Genomic DNA, 15,988 nt, shown 5'->3' with positions numbered 1-15,988 from the left:
TAGACTTTGTTTGGGTAGGTACTAATACTTGTTTATCAGCTTTATCTTTGAAGGCTTATTTAAAAGCTCTGTTAGGGCTGGTTGGGAATAACTTTAATCTAAGGCTGGTTTACCTTACTGTCAAGGCATGACCTGTCTATTCAGTGCCCTGAGTACGCTTCACTTTGGCTGATCAGAACTTCAACATCTCCCAGTCCTGTGAGCTCTGAGAATTGTTTAGTTTACAGTTCCCAATAGTTCTTTGCCTGTCTTAGAGAAATTTCACCCCATGCACTCATGGTTTAGCAATAGACCCAGGAGGAACCCTGTGCAAATATTTGGAGCTCTTTCTGTGCTACACAGATTCCAGCTGCCTTTGCTTCCCTGAACTTCAGTGTCTGTTTCTGCAACTCAGTGATTCTATTGTACTTGCTTGGCAGCCCCCTCCCTACACTGCTTTCCAGAAGGTGACTCTATACAGAAAGCCAGGGCAATCATAAGACTCACCTCATTTGTTTCCTTTTCCTCATAAATCACAGGCCTGTTCTGCCTGTTGTCCAATATCTCTAAAAAAAAAAACAGTCATTTGGTATATTTTGTTAAGTTTACAAGTTATGGTGGGAGTATAAGCCTCGTTCAGTTAGTTCATCGTGGTTGGAAGCAGATTTCCAATATCAAATATTTTAAAATTATGCAATCTTTCTCCAGCTCTGGTTGAGAGCTGCTTCTAGCTCAACCCCTTTGGTAACTGGTAGGAGACCGGGGCCAAAGGGGTCTCTGATCTGGGCTCCACACTTGAAAGGAACACGCACACAAACACGCAAATGAATTTATTCAGGAGCACGTGGGCAGCCACGCATCTGTCAGTTGAGATCTCATGTTCGGCACTGGTGCAACCAGATCTATAACCAAAACATACTCTGTGACTCACACTGTGTTCTTGAATCAAACGTTGCAAAATGCTATTACATTTGAGTGTGGCGAGTGCCGTGTAGATTTGTAACATGTGCCCCTGAGGATTTCGGAGGCACACACTGCTGTATTTAGGGTGCCTAGAGAATGTGAATGCAGAAGCACTTAGTGAAAGAGAAGAAAAGTTAACTCGTCAAATTCTTCCTCTCAGACAGCCTGAACACAATAAATTCTTATTGATCATTTGCTAGTAGTGTGAAATGTTTATTTTCTTTGTGTTGTACCAGAGATAGACAGAAATTACTGTAGTATTTGTAACGATTGCACATGGCAGCTGAAAAATGATTAGAAACAGTAAAAAAAAATTACTATTTCTGTTAAATTTCTAGGCATGAAGATGTAAGCATCACATATGTGATGTGTGATGCTGATCCTTTGCCTCACCAACTGGACTGATACTGAATCCCAGAAATTTGAATATGTGGAACTTTGTTAAAATATTTATTAAGATTTGGGGCACCTGCGTGGTTTAGTCCATTAAGCATCTGACTTTGACTCAGGTCATGAGCTCACGGTTTGTGAGTTCGAACCCCGCATCAGGCTGTCTGCCGTCAACACAGAGCTTACTTTGGGTCCTATATCCCCCTCTCTCTCTGACCCTCCACAACTTGCTCTCTCTCTCTCTCTCTCAAAATAAATAAATAAACTTAAAATAATAAAAATAAAATATTTATTAGGATTTAAAGAAGTTTCAAATGTGCAAATTTTATAATTTCAGCATTATTTTAAAACTTTTAATTTCTCATTTTGCTATCCATTAGTTATAATTTATATTTTGCCTCATGCTCTGAATAGATAATTTTGAACACGTTCAAAGCATGAACAAATTTATTTTTTGAACATGTGACTTAAATTTTTGATAAAAAATATTTCCAAGATTTGTATACTTTGAATCAATTACATTTTAATTTTTTATACCATTGAGAATGAGTACAGGTTGAAATCGTGGTAAATTTAGAAAATACTACAAATGGAGTTCAGTTCGATAGCAACAGAGGAAAGAATAAACATTTTCATTCTGAGAGTATGTATTTGTCAAGTCAGGAGTTTAGAATGTCTTCTATTTAACAGTTCACTTGATTGATAACTTAAAAAAATTTATTTATTTATTTATTTATTTATTTATTTATAAAAGTTTGTTTATTTTTGAGAGAAAGAGGGAGACAGAGTGCAAGCAGGGGAGGGACAGAGAGAGAGGAGACACAGAATCTGAAACAAGCTCCAGGCTCTGAGCTGTCAGCACAGAGCCTGACTTGGGGCTCCAACTCTGAATGGCGAGATCATGACCTGGGCCGAAGTCGGACGCTTAACTGGCTGAGCCACCTGAGTGCCCCGATGGATAACTGTTTAATAGTTGCACTTCCGATTGAGCGCCATCGGTTGTACTGAGGCCTGGACCACATGAACCCTAGAGATGAACCTCGATGACGGAGATGGAGACAAAAATCTCTTTCCCAGTTGCGAGAGGATCTCTTTGTACGAGTTGTGTCTGGACTGGACAACGTGAGGTGGGGAGTATAGGAAGACTGCCTTGAGAACGTTTGTCCCCAAAGCTGCTACTCTGGGCCCCAGTCTGGGGTTTCCTTTCACTAGCCAATGGCTCTGTGGCACAGGCTGAGAGCAAGAAGACTGGGCTTGGGGGGGGGGTAGGATTCCAGTCAGCAGAGAACTTAAGGGCAAACAGGGCCACTGAGGCAGGCATCCGTTCATGTAGAGAAAGTTGGAGGTGGTGATGATGGTGGTTAGGACGGAGGGGAAAAGGGACAGGAAACACCCACCCTCTCTCCTCTCTGGAGGTCCCAGAAGCACACCAGCACCCCTCAGATATAGCACACCTGGGATTTTTCCTACACCGGCCACGACTAAGCAGACACCTAGCTGGTGGAAAATATCACTGACTCCTGCTCAAGGGGGTAGGGGACAAAGACATAATGGGGGCTATTTTTAATCTCTCCTATGTGATTAAGAATAGTACTGGAAGTAATGTTTTATAAACACTTTAGTCATAAGCGCCTCACCAGGCACGTCTCCTGTGACAACATTTACGTTGTGTTTGTGATCGGCTCTGCTGGGTTACCCCGGCTGAACCAAGATTGATGGCCTGTGTCCTTGTGCCGGTTGCTGCACTGGCTCTAGGTGCTGGGAGAGCTTTGCATAGGAGAGAGCAGCCGCCAGTTTTCCTGCACTGATGGCCTCTGCTGCGAGAGGAAACAAGAGGAAACTGAATCTGTAAGAAACACTCAGTGAAACGTATCAGAGAAATTTTTAAATGACCATGCGGGGCCATTTACTTGGCTAGTGGATAGAGCGTATTTCTCACCACAATGATTTTTGTTGCATACAATGTTGGCCAAGCCCAAACTGGTGATTGCTTTACCCAAGATGGAGTGTTAGTGCCAGTCACACATACACCAAAGACCCATACTCTGTCAGGGGGAGAGACCTTGCCCCCCACGTTCATTTCTGGATTTCCAGTACCTAGTTTGAAGGTGGGGGTGCTCTCAGCCCTGGCTGCACATTATGAACACCAAGGGAGCTCTTAAAAACATTGCTGCCTTGGGGCACCTGGGTGGCTCAGTCGGTTAAGTGTCCAGCTTCAGCTCAGGTCGCGATCTCGCGGTTCGTGGGTTCAAGCCCCGCGTCAGGCTCTGTGCTGACAATTCAGAGCCTGGAGCCTGCTTCAGATTCTGTGTCTCCCTCTCTCTCTGCCCCTTCCCCGCTCATTCTCTATCTCTCAAAAAAATAAATGAATGTTTTAAAAAAATTTTTAAAAGTACCGTTGCCAGAGTCCCACTCCAGACCAATTAAATCAGAATCTCTCAGACATTGGGTGCTGGCATATGCTCATTTTTTTTAAAGCTTCCCAGGTGATTGTAATGCACAGGTAAGGCTGGTATTTGCTAAGCTCTCAAGCTAGACACATGGCATTTATTTAATAAGCACATGATAGCCTGAACTTGGTGCAAGTAGCTTGTGCAGATACCACTATAACTGAGAGAAAGGAACGGATGAGGAAAGAGTCCTTCCCAACAGTGAGCTGCAGAATTGGAATGGCTCACTAGAAATGCAGTCTCCAATGGCGTGTGTGTGTGTGTGTGTGTGTGTGTGTGTGTGTGCATGCGCGTGTGCTGGCACTGGAGGCAGGACGGCTGATTTTAGGCTCTTTGCAGAAGCAGGGAGGCAAAAGCATTTCTAAGGCTGCCTCTTCTGGCCAGAAGTCCAGGGTTGTGGTAAAATCATTAGAATTTTAAAGTTGTATCACATCTGCTGCTTCTTGTGGAACAAATAGCCTCTGTGTGGATTTTCCCATTTGCTCACGTGTCTAAGATCAATGCAGGGGGAAATTTGGCTCGATGACCCTGGCCTGGGACAAGATTGACCATCCTCTGTGTGTATGAAATGCACAACCCCAGACCACTCAATTATTTGAACTTTACATTTGTGCTGAAATGTGAATCTAGCTGTTTTCTAGCCTATATATTTTTAAATTTCTCAAATCCACAGAATGACGTACAAGTTTGTGCACAAGACAAATATTAAACATTGAACTGGCATTTCTAATGAGAAGCGTAGTGAATGCAGTGAGAGGAAAACTTAAGGCCCTTTCTTTTTTCTCTCTCTCTCTTGGTCTCTGGAAAGCGAAATCGGTATATATCCATGCACACATGACTACTTTTGATAGTATTTCCCTTTTGCACCTGGTTCTTTATGGACATTCCCCTCATCTCGATTATTGACTCTATTGTGGCTGGAGTTCCAAACGTGGACTGACTTGTGAGTCTCCACACCTAGTGTTGCAATGTTTTTCGCTGCTACTTGTAACCCCTAGTAACATGTCTTCATAGCAAAGACGTGTTTGAACATTTTGGGAGGTTGCTTAATCACTTTGATAAGCTACTTTAAGTTGTCAGAAAAATAAAAGAATAAATGGAAAGATGAATAGATAGATAGATGAGTAGAGGTCCAACAATAGAAACCTCTGACACCCATGATGGTCCCCTGATGTGCTCTGTGTTGCAGAACTGGCCCGTCTTGGTTTTAATCTCATTCAGGTTTTGTCTGTGTCGAAGGACCTACATCTGCTGATCGATCTCACTCTGTGCGAGATTTTGTTGCTTTCAGGTTTTCGACCAGAACTTCAGACGTTTCCCGTGTCCTCATGTCATTGATAGTGAGGGTAGAATAAAGTAAAATTGTTCAGGATACATTATTGCAAGGACGAATTAACTTTTTAAAAACATGCAACTTTATCTTTCATTCTGTTTACAGTCTTATACATCCAATAAACAATGGCAAGTTTCTTTGCACTTTGTGAGATCAGAAAACTGTTGCCAAATCTTGGGAATTTTATAGTGAGGGAACTGGAGTGATCTAGTCTGTTTTATAGATGAGGAAACGGAGACCTTGAGAGATTGATTTGTCTGAGAACATGCAACAACACGCCCAGAATGAGGACCCAGATGGGACCTAACTGGTCAAACTGGGTCGGTCAGGTAGTGAAAGTTGACGTGGACCCCTTGTCATATGACAGAGGCCTCCTTTTTTTTTTTCTACTGCAAATAGGGAAAATCTATTTGTCAAGGCAGAGATATTTTGGAGGTGGGGATGGACAGCAATGAAAAGGTGGGGAGAAAGGGAGGATGAATATTTGAATGTGTTAGGACTGAACTTCATTGTAGCTGTGGCCAATATCATTCTCGTAGCTTGGACTGTTGGGATTTCCATAGACCTTTCCAAGGTCACTTAGGAATTGATTGAGACCTAAACTGAGGTGGTGGCTGATGTGAAAATGTTGGGGTTTGGGAGTCAACAGTCAAGAAAGAATTCTTGATGTGTCTTTGGTGCAAAGAGGGTGGCTTTGTTAAAGCCCATGGGCAGAAAGAACTGCACTGGGGTTGTGAGGAGTGACTGATTGTACACTTTCAAGTTGAGAGAGGGTTAGGGAGAGCTTGAGTTCCTAAGGAATTTGGAAGCAAGGTTTCCAAGACCTTGAGAGGATAGGTGTTGTTAGGAAAAGGTCATTTACTACTGTCTGGTAAAACCTTAGTCATGAGACCCTTCTGATATATATCAGTGGGCCACATGCCTGAGGATGATTGGGGGTAGAGATAAAAGATGTTTCCAAAGGAATTTTTATATGTTAAGGAGACTTACAGGATCCTGGAACCTGGGCTAATGTTAAGCTAAAGTTTTAACATCAAGGCAGCTGAACTCTTGAAGAAGGTCACTCTGCCTGTCTCAAGGAGTTGTCAATGGGCTGCAAGTTGTAAGGAAATGTAAATTTTTTCTTTTGCCTTTGTTCTCCATATCAGTGACCACATCCTATTGGTCTCAGAACCAGCTTGGGGGGGGGGCCTCAATTCGGTCCTCTTGCCCAGTGGACCCATGGCCATGACGAAAGTACCCTTCCTGCCCTGGTAGTAACTTTTGCCATCCCTAGTCACACATGGCCCCCATCAGTATATAACCTGCATTGGTTTAGTTTTGCAACTGTCTCCAGGACTCAACTCCCAGCCCAGACATTTTAGGGATAAAGCAGGAGTAAATATGACAAATTAAACCTTGAGTCTCATAGCAGTGAATTATAATAACTTTCCTTAGACCAGGAGTCTGCTGAGGAAGGAAAGAGTGAATTATCAATACCATCGGTATATTACTCAGGTTGATGTCAGTGGGGTAGTATTGTACTGTCCACATGCAGGAAAGCTCTGGGATGTTTGGTCACTCATGAGTATTTTCAACCTACAGATCTGCTGTGCTGAAAAGTAAATTTGACTGGGAGTCTGAAGAGCTGGGTTCTAGAGTCAGTTATGCCAGTGGAGAGCTGCTTGACCTTAGCCAAGTCACTTTTCCTCGTTGGGTCTCATTTCCTCGTCTGTGTGATGAGAGCATGCGACTAGGAAGCCTCCAGATTTTTCTTCTGGTTCTAACATTCTAGCTAGTATTTGGTGAACCTAACTATTCCTTTCACTCTCTTTCCTCCATGCATGGGCCACTGATGGCTCTATGGAGAGGTGATGGACACTGAGCCGGCCAACACCTGGGGGTCAAGCACTGGTCCATTTACGACCAGTTTACCAGCTGTGGTTTCCTGTACTGTCTCGTCACCAGTTCACTTTGCCATTTGGGACATGTCACCTGTAAACTTCACCCAGCATGCTTACCATTCCTTTTTCCCTTGAAACAGACATGCACTTCAAAGAAACTTCTGAGTCTTTCTCCTGGCCATAGCCTCACCACCCTCTAGCAAGGCATGGAGTGGTAGACTGATTCCCCCTTTCTGTGGTCAGCACCTAAGACTGAACCCTAGTCTTAAGCTGCAAAAAGGGAAAAGTCCTCTTGGGGAGCTGTTAATGCAGTCTGATGAAACGTGCCATATTTTTCTTTGGAGATCTTGGGATCTGAAACACAAAGAATAACTTTTAAAATTCTTTTGAACTTGGGGTTTCCTTTTTGGTTTCAAAAAACACTGACCACACATACATCTTTACCTGTAGAAGTATCCTATGTATGATCCACTATGCTTTTCATTGATTTTTACTCTTCTATACTTCCCATCTTTGTCATTAGAATTAATACATGGACATTCTTTGGTCCTAGAGGAAGCATTAACCCAGGAAATGAAAGTCTGCTGTTTTTTTCTGACAACCTTTATTTTGTGTTTCTTTGAGATGGATTCCTGAGTCATGTAACCAGTGAACTATGCCAAGTTCCTTTATTAAAATCTCACTGAAGTCTGTGAGATCGGTGAAGAATCATAGCATTAGAACAGTATTTGACTGAAGAGACTTTGAAGATTATCAAATCCAATCCTCTCTTCTTATCAATAAGGAAACAAGCTCAGAGAGGTGAAGTAACTTGTCTGAGGTAACACAGCTTGTAAGTAATACAGAGTGAGAGCTAGAATCTAGGTCTCCTAAAATATAGTGTATGTATTTTAGCAGGTGAAGATAGAACAAATGGACCCCCAAAGGCCACCTTTTTGTTACCTTTATGGTCTCAGGAAGCCCATTTTTCAATTTTGTACTTTTAAGTTTGGCCACTTAATTTGATATTTTAACAAAAAATTTTAATATTATAAAATAATCTTGGTACTAATATGTATTATAAGAATATCTTCCTCGACCAGGGTAGTAAACTCAAATTCCTCTGGGGACAGACAGGTAATGGAGCATAAAGCCAGTTGGAATGGAGGCATCTCTGACAAACAGCTAGAAGCCTTGCCTTATTGACCTTGGAGTCTTCCTCCTCCTCTTCCCCTTCCTCCGCCTCTTCTTCCTCTGACATTCACAGAGCAGTGGACCAACAAGACAGGGCAGCCTGGGTGACTGACTTACTCCCCTAGTGAAAGCTGTCAGTCCTTTAACTGTCATGGCAACATGGATTCTTTCTCCCTCCCCAGTTAATCTCCAGCACAGCATCTGTCCCACTGTAGGTCGTCAATAAATATTGGTGATTAAATATGTATTGAGGTTGGGATTTTGAAATCAATGTAATTATTTGCTTTGGTGAAGATACACTGGTGCAGAACCTGATGAAAACTTTCCCCCCCTTTACCACGTAGAGTGTAATGATTCTTAAACCATGAGTACCTCGGGAAGGCCATCCGTTATTAACAACTGACTGTGAATTCATCCCACTCAGTTTGCTTCCCCCCCCCCCCCCTGAGTTGTGATCAGTTGCATTTGGATGGAGAATGAAGCACAGGAAAAGAGGAGTCCTGTGCCAGGAGGTGGGGTTGGACAAGTGCAAGCGAGGACAGGGAGAAGGGGCTTCAGAAGGCAGACCAGGAGTGAAAAGGTTGATGTAAGTGGCAAACAGTGCTTATGTTACCATTTTGTTTACCCCTGGATTCCAACATGAAGGAAATGGGCTCACTTTCAGATGCAGATGACTCATAAACAAGCTCATTATAAATCCTTTGGAAGAAATTTGGTTTGTGTTCTCTTTCTTTATCTGAGAATTCTTTTCCTTCTCAACCTTTCCTTCTCTGTTTCTCTCAACTCCCCCCCCCCACTTCCTCCCTCCCTGCTGTCTCCTCCAAACCATTATACTGAATAGGAACATATCCTCCCATATATCACTGGGACAGGTATCAGCACTTAAATCCTCATCATTTCAACCACAACATAGCCTGTAGTTCAACACACACCATCGGGCCTTCAGGCAACATGCCAAACACATGTCCTTGTTTAGGGGAATCAGCAGCAGAAGCGCTCCGAATTGCACTTTTCCAAACCTGCTGTGCAGTCATGCCAACAGAATGGGGAAAATTTCCTTTCAAAGCTGCCATGAAGAGCATCCAGATGTTCTCAGTGAGCTAATGCACCTGCACCAGAGGCTGCTTGTGACAGCAGCTGCCAGGATCCCTTGGGAAAGCAAGCCACACTTAACCGCCATGAAGCGGTGTCATGAACAATGTGGGGACAAGAATTTTCAGGGGAAAGGATACATTTCCCACCAGACGATGTGGGTTTAGCTCCCAGCTCTGCACTTTCCTGGCAGCGGGTCTTGAGTGAGCCCCTCCACATCCCTGAGCTTCCCTTTGTTATCTGTCCGTAGTCATGCCAACCCCTTCTATGCCCACCAACAGAGGGGCACAGCTCTGTGGCCATGAGTGCGTCTATTCCTCAGTACAGCCCCATGGGTGGCTGGACACCATCATTATCCTCCCTTTCCAGAGGGTAAAACCTCAGTTTAGAGCATTTAAGAGAACTAAGGTAGCACTGCTAGGAAGCGGCAAAGCCGAGGTTGGAGACGAGGCAGGCTCCCAGAGTTTCTGAAAAGACCAAACGCAGTACTGTACGTGAAAGGGCTCTGAAACCATAATCTAGGGAGTGTGAACACTAGTGATTTAAGAGCACACAATCTTCTTTTAATTTTAATTCCAATATAGTTACCACACAATGTTACATTAGTTTCAGGTGTAGGGTATGGTGTGCTTCCTCACTTCCATACATCACCTGGTGGTCATCACAACAAGTGCACTCTTTAATTCCCATCACCCCTTTTACCTGTTTGCCCACCTACCCCCCTTCTGATAACCCCCAGTGTGTTCTCTCTAGTTAAGAATCTGTTTCATGGTTGCCTCTGTCTCTCTTCCCCCCCCCTCATTTATTTTGTTTCTTAAATTCCACATGTGAGTGACATCATATGGTACTTGTCTTTCTCTGACCGACTTATTTTGTTTAGCACGATACTCTCTAGCTCCATCCATGGCAAGATTTCATTCATTTTTATGGCTGAGTAATTCTATTGTATACATGCACCCTTGTCTTCTTTATCTGTTCATCTCTCAGTGGACACTTGGGCTGCTTCCATAATTCGCTACTGTGAATGTTGCTACTATAAAACCTAGGGGTACGTGTATCGCTTTGAATTAGTCTGCTTACATTTTGTGGATAAATACCCAGTAGCAGGATTACTGAATCATAGGGTATTTCTATTTTTACCTTTATGAGGAACTTCCATGTTGTTCTCCACAGTGGCTGCACCAGCTTGCATTCCTCCCAACAGTGCACAAGGGTCCCTTTTTCTCCACATCCTCACCAACACTTGTTGTTTCTTGTGTTTTATTTTAGCCATGCTAACGGGTGTGAGATGATATCTCATTGTAGTTTCGATTTGCATTTCCCTAATGATGAGTAATGTTGAGCATCTTTTCATGTCTCTTGGCCATCTGGATGTCTTCTTAGGAGACATGTCTGTTCATGTCTTCTCCTCCTTTTTAAAATTGGATTATTTGTTTTGGGGGTGTTGAGCTGTGTAAGTTCTTTATATATTTTGGATATTAACACGTTATGTCATTTGCAAATATCTTCTCCTCTAATTCAGTAGGTTGCCTTTTAGTTTTGTTGATCTTTCCTTCACTGCGAAGAAGCCTTTTTATTTTGATGTAGTCCCAATGGTTTATTTTTGCTTTTGTTTCCCTTTCTCAGGAGACATATCTAGAAAAATGTTGCTATGACCAATGTCAGAGACATTACTGCCTAAGAATACAGAAACTTCTAGTCAGAAAGGGTTCTGGCTATGGGTGGTAGGTAAGTTATTCAACCTCTCAGTTTCCTCAGCCTCAGTTTCCTCATCTGTCAAATGGGGATGATACCAGCACTACCTCCTGGAGTTATTGCAAGAATGGAAAGAAATCATGCCTATAAAGCCTGGCACGTTCCCATAAGTGTTAGCTGCTGCTACTATTGTTGATTTTAAGTTATTGATTATAAATTAGAGAAAATCCTGTTCATAGCCTTTTTCTCATCTTATACAGGCCATATTTTGTTCATTTCCTGTTCCCACTGAAAAGCAAATGCCAGAAGGAAAGCTGATTACTAATATCAATTTTTAGCAAGAACATTTTTTCGTATGAGTAACACATGTGCTGAAACCTCTCTGTTCCTCAGCCTGAATGAAAGAAGTTCCACATGCATTATTTCACTGAGTAACAGACAGTGCCTTCTCTAGCCACGTCTGTACCCTGCTGGCCTTCAGGATCCATCCCTCCCACCTTTCATCCCAACCTGCTTTTGCTTCTTGTCTGTAATTCTTGGCTCCGAATTCTGCACTCTCCTCCCACTTCTGCTCCTCTGAGATGGCATTCATCCACTTCCTCCCTGATCACCTCTCTTTCAGTGGGCACCTCTGGCCCCCACCCTCACTGTGGTCTCAGACCCAAACTTTAGGTCCCAACTGAAGTCCGTAAAGCCCCACCCCCATTGTAACTGATGGTGGAGAGACTCTGGCTTTCTTCAGGCTTGTGTTGCTTTGTCTTCTCTTGCCCCCTGGTTTTAGCTCTGGTATGATTCATGCAGGGGCATGTACCAAGCAAAATAGCAAGTGAGGCTCAGGCTGTGTCTCTCAATGTCAGACATCCAGATGTTTCCAAAACCCAGAAGTTTTGTCATGCAGCTAACTAAATTCCTGTTCTTGAGTGGATTGTGAGCTTTTCCTCCTGATAAGGCATCATGCAGGCATCGCCTGTAACTTGTGCGAGTCAAGAACAGGATCCCTCAGTGCACAGGCATTAGAATTGTCTCTGATGAAAACATACCTTTCCTAGGCAAGCAGACAAAGACATCTTTTCAGGCGAGCATCAAAACTAGATCGTATAGAGTTTTCGTCAAGGCTGTAAGTAGAGAAAGAGAAAGGTGGCGTAGAATTGATCTTTTGCTGCCAACAAAGCATGCTTTTTCAAATGCATTCTTCCCCAGTGGCCTCCATGTCTTCCTTCTACCTCCTCCTGCCTCGCTCACATAGCCACGTAGACATTGCACAATCTAGAGGGAAGATGCCCAGACCTGAGCCGGAAGCCTAGCTGCCATTGACACTCGTGTGTATTGAGCGAGTTAGTGAACTTCTATACCTCCTGACAGCAGAAATGACAAAACCTAAACCCTGTTTCTTGGCAGGGGCGAAGGAGCTCATATATATGCAACATACTAGCAGAAATAGAGCCATGTGCATGGGTGGCTGTACGAATGGTTTGTATTGTTGTATCTCTATGGATCTATATAATACTGTCACCTCAGGTCCTCCTCACTTTGGTGAGTCCTTTGATACAAATAACTCTCTCTGATCACAGGGATCAACTGGAATTTCACGCTTATCTCAGCAGTAATTCTGGAGTAAACTGTCCATTTAGACAGCTTACTTTAGGGAGCCTGGGTGGCTCAGTTGGTTAAGTGTCTGACTTTTGATTTTGGCTCAGGTCATGATCTTGTGGTTCCTGAGATTGAGCCCCACCTCAGGCTCTGCACTGACAGCACAGAGCCTGCTTGGGGTTTTTTCTCTTCCTCTGTCTGCCCTCCCCTGCTCACATACACACACGAGCATGCTCACTCTCTCACTCTTAAGTAAATAAACTTTGAAAAAAATCTTTAAACGGGGCGCCTGGGTGGCTCAGTCGGTTAAGCATCCAACTTCAGCTCAGGTCATGATCTCACAGTTTGTGAGTTCGAGCCCCACGTCGGGCTCTGTGCTGACAGCTCAGAACCTGGAGCCTGCTTCGGATTCTGAGTCTCTCTCTCTCTCTCTGCCCTTCCCCTGCTCACTCTCTCTCTCTCTCAAAAATAAATAAAACATTTAAAAAAAAGTCTTTAAAAAAATTCCTAAAAGTAGCTTCCTTGTGCAAACACTATAGAGTTATTGGTTTGTTTTCAGTGTGTGCGTGCATCTCCTAATTTTCCAGGTCTTTCCACTGTCACAGTTTGTCTTCTGTAAGCTTCAGTTGGAAGTGATCTTGGTGGCTGTCCAGTTGGACTGGCTGGTGGAGCTGCTCCAGCTCACTGATTTCAGAATTTCCGTTGGCCTCTAACAGCCACTGTCCTTCAAATATGTCCTTAGCTAGTTTAGCACTAGATGGGCTGTTTGCTCTAGAAAATATATCTGAGTGTTAGGGTTTTTTTTTTTGCAATAATAAGTTTCACTCAGGTGCTCTTCCCCATCCCCCACACCCCCCGCCAGAAACATATCCCCCTGGTGTTTGACAGTTTGAATCTTCATGCTTAATTTTCCAGCAAATAAATTGTCTGGGAGTAAATAAAGCCCTTTGGAAGGGTGTTAACTCTTTGAGCGTCCCACTCTGTTACTTAGTCATAGTTTGAGAAATCTAACTATTTATTCTTTTCCTTTACATCCAGAGTGGATTTGAACTTGTTTCAAAAATGCACGCCACAGAAATTACATAAATTGCAAAGATGTAACTCAAAACAAGAGAAAAGAATGGCATGTGGTCCTGTACAGTCACTATTGTCAGAGAGTCAGTGTGTCTCGAGGCTTCCCAGTGACCAAAGCAAAAAGGGAAACTCTCAGTTTTCAGAGACGCACATGGGTGCTATATATCCACACTAGCTTTTTCTCAAGCAAGAGGGAATCCTCTGTGACTCCTCCCCAAGGAAAGCCATTACAACTCTCAAAGTGCCAGCCTGACCTGAATTGCTAGACAACTCAAAACCTTTGGGACACTTTGTCAGCTGACCTGGGCCTCGGAAAACGATGTGGCAGTTGTCATGTGCATGGAGACAGAATAAAGCTCTAATGTTTAATCTCCTATGCCTGCACGAGAGCATGCGGAGGGGACGCAGGCATGCGCCCGGCCTTTACGTGTAGCAGCGCCATGCAATGTAGCGTCATTGAAAACAATACCAAGTTGCTGAATGTGTGTGGTTTTAGGTCATTCAGCTCAGGGGGAATCTCTGTCCTGCAAAGTGCTGAGGCATCTCAGGACTCCCAGGGGCACACACAGCAAGTTAGAGGGAGCCTTCTAGGACCCTTACCTTGGCAGGCCTCAGTTAGAGTGGTAAAATGAGTTACTCTCACGTCTGCTCCTCGGCTGGACCGTGAGATGTCCCGGGGAGCTGTCTTCTCCATCACTGCATACTGGTGCCTAGCACACCCCTTCTACAGCCAATGTTGGGCATGACGGGAGTGAACATGTGTGTCAGCCCAAATTCTAAGTGCTTTATGTGGCTTTCCTCAATTCAGTCCCTTTAATAGCTGTATGAGATAGTTACTCCCATCATCCCCTTTCACAGATGAAGAAACCTCAGCCTAAGGAATGATTGGCTGCTTCCCAGAAGTAAATGGTAGAAGAGAGAACTGAAGCCCTCAGCCAGGACACAAGAATGAAGACCAAGTTCTAGTGTTTTGAGGAGGTAAGCCAGCATTGGGCTTGGTAGACGCCAAACATGTCAGTGGGTTATGCCACAGGAAAAGAGTAAGATGTCGTGTTTACTGGGATCTTCATCTGAATCCCCTGTCATTACCACAGTCCCAGGAATGGGCTTTCTAACTCACGGTCCTGAGCATTACCTTCAGAAGCCATGGGACGTGTCTGGGGCAAATACTTCATAAATCCTCATTTTTTAGTTAAGCTTTAGTAATACAGCTAAACAGTTTTGTGGATGATACTGTATTAACTAATTGAAACTACCAGGGAGAAAAAGAGAGACAATAATCTTTGCTTCTAATTTCTCCAGAATGTTTATTCTCTCTCAAGTTCAGAACCCTACAAGTTTGCATAATTTCTCACTACACTTGGCAAATTCCTAAGTGACCTGACTTCTCTATGGTTTTCGGGGGGGGGGGGAGGGGGGAATGAAACAGTTACACTAATCTAGTGTTGGTACTTACTCTAACATTTTGATTAAAAATAAACCCTGTTCTGAAAGGGAATGATGCCCTTTTGACATGCTTGGCATATTTCTCTTCCAAGGGCATCCCAAATAGGTTGACTACAAATACTTCCACTAATGAGATGGCCTTGAAATACCACTGCCACGATTATAGGCATAAATAGTGAATTTCATTAGGTTGCCTGAGTGCCACTTTTGATGGCATAGTAAATCTCACAACAACCATGGGCGGTAGATAGAGAAAGAGCTTTTTAGGGTATAATTAACTTATTCAAGTGTACCTACTAACTACCTTACCGTAGCAGTTCTAACTCAGTCTCAGGCTGTAAGAACATTAAACAATTCAACACTGTTATAGGGTTATTAATGAACCCAAAAGATTTATAAGTTAGAAAAAAAACTTTGACTTATTAATTCTTTTATTATTAGTATTATTTGAGAAGAGAGAGCGTACGTGTGTGTGTGCACAGGAGAGAAACCATGGGAGAGAGAAAGAATCTTAAGCAGGTTCCATCCTCAGCATGGAGGCCAACTAGGGGCTCGATTCCACGACCCTGGGATCATGACCTGAGCCGAAATCCAGAGTCAGATGCTCAACCGACTGAGCCACCCAGGCGTCCCCTATTAATTCTTAATAACATATCTGCCTTTTGGACTTTGTGTACTTTTCTTAGACTCTGCTTTTACTGTCTCCACCCTTCCTTCAGGTAATATCTTATTTCATAGATACACAGCATGCAGTCAGTTACAGTGACATGATGTAGTAAGTGGAAGAGATTTATGGCAAGATCATGTAAGCAAGAGAGAGGACAAAGTGGTGTGGTTGAGAAGGTCCAAGCACTGGAACCAGAAAACCCGCTATTTGCTCACCTGGCCTTAGGCTGGTTGGTCAGCTTTTAAGAGAATCT

General features: G+C 43.4%; 1 protein-coding gene across 3 annotated transcripts in view; it reads left to right on the top strand.

The window, feature by feature from the left end:
- The window catches only part of MAMDC2 (MAM domain containing 2), a 301,858-nt gene that overhangs the window by 111,883 nt on the left and 173,987 nt on the right, over positions 1–15,988 (top strand). For all 3 annotated transcript variants that reach the window (XM_047831030.1, XM_047831029.1, XM_047831032.1), the window contains exon 4: positions 14,481–14,600. The gene's annotated coding sequence lies outside the window, so the exon portion shown is untranslated. The remainder of the gene's footprint in view (positions 1–14,480; positions 14,601–15,988) is intronic.

Source organism: Prionailurus viverrinus, chromosome D4, assembly GCF_022837055.1.
Source record: "Prionailurus viverrinus isolate Anna chromosome D4, UM_Priviv_1.0, whole genome shotgun sequence".
Taxonomy (NCBI): domain Eukaryota; kingdom Metazoa; phylum Chordata; class Mammalia; order Carnivora; family Felidae; genus Prionailurus; species Prionailurus viverrinus.
Note: the sequence above shows the minus strand (reverse complement) of the source record. Positions and strands in the feature narration are given on the sequence as shown.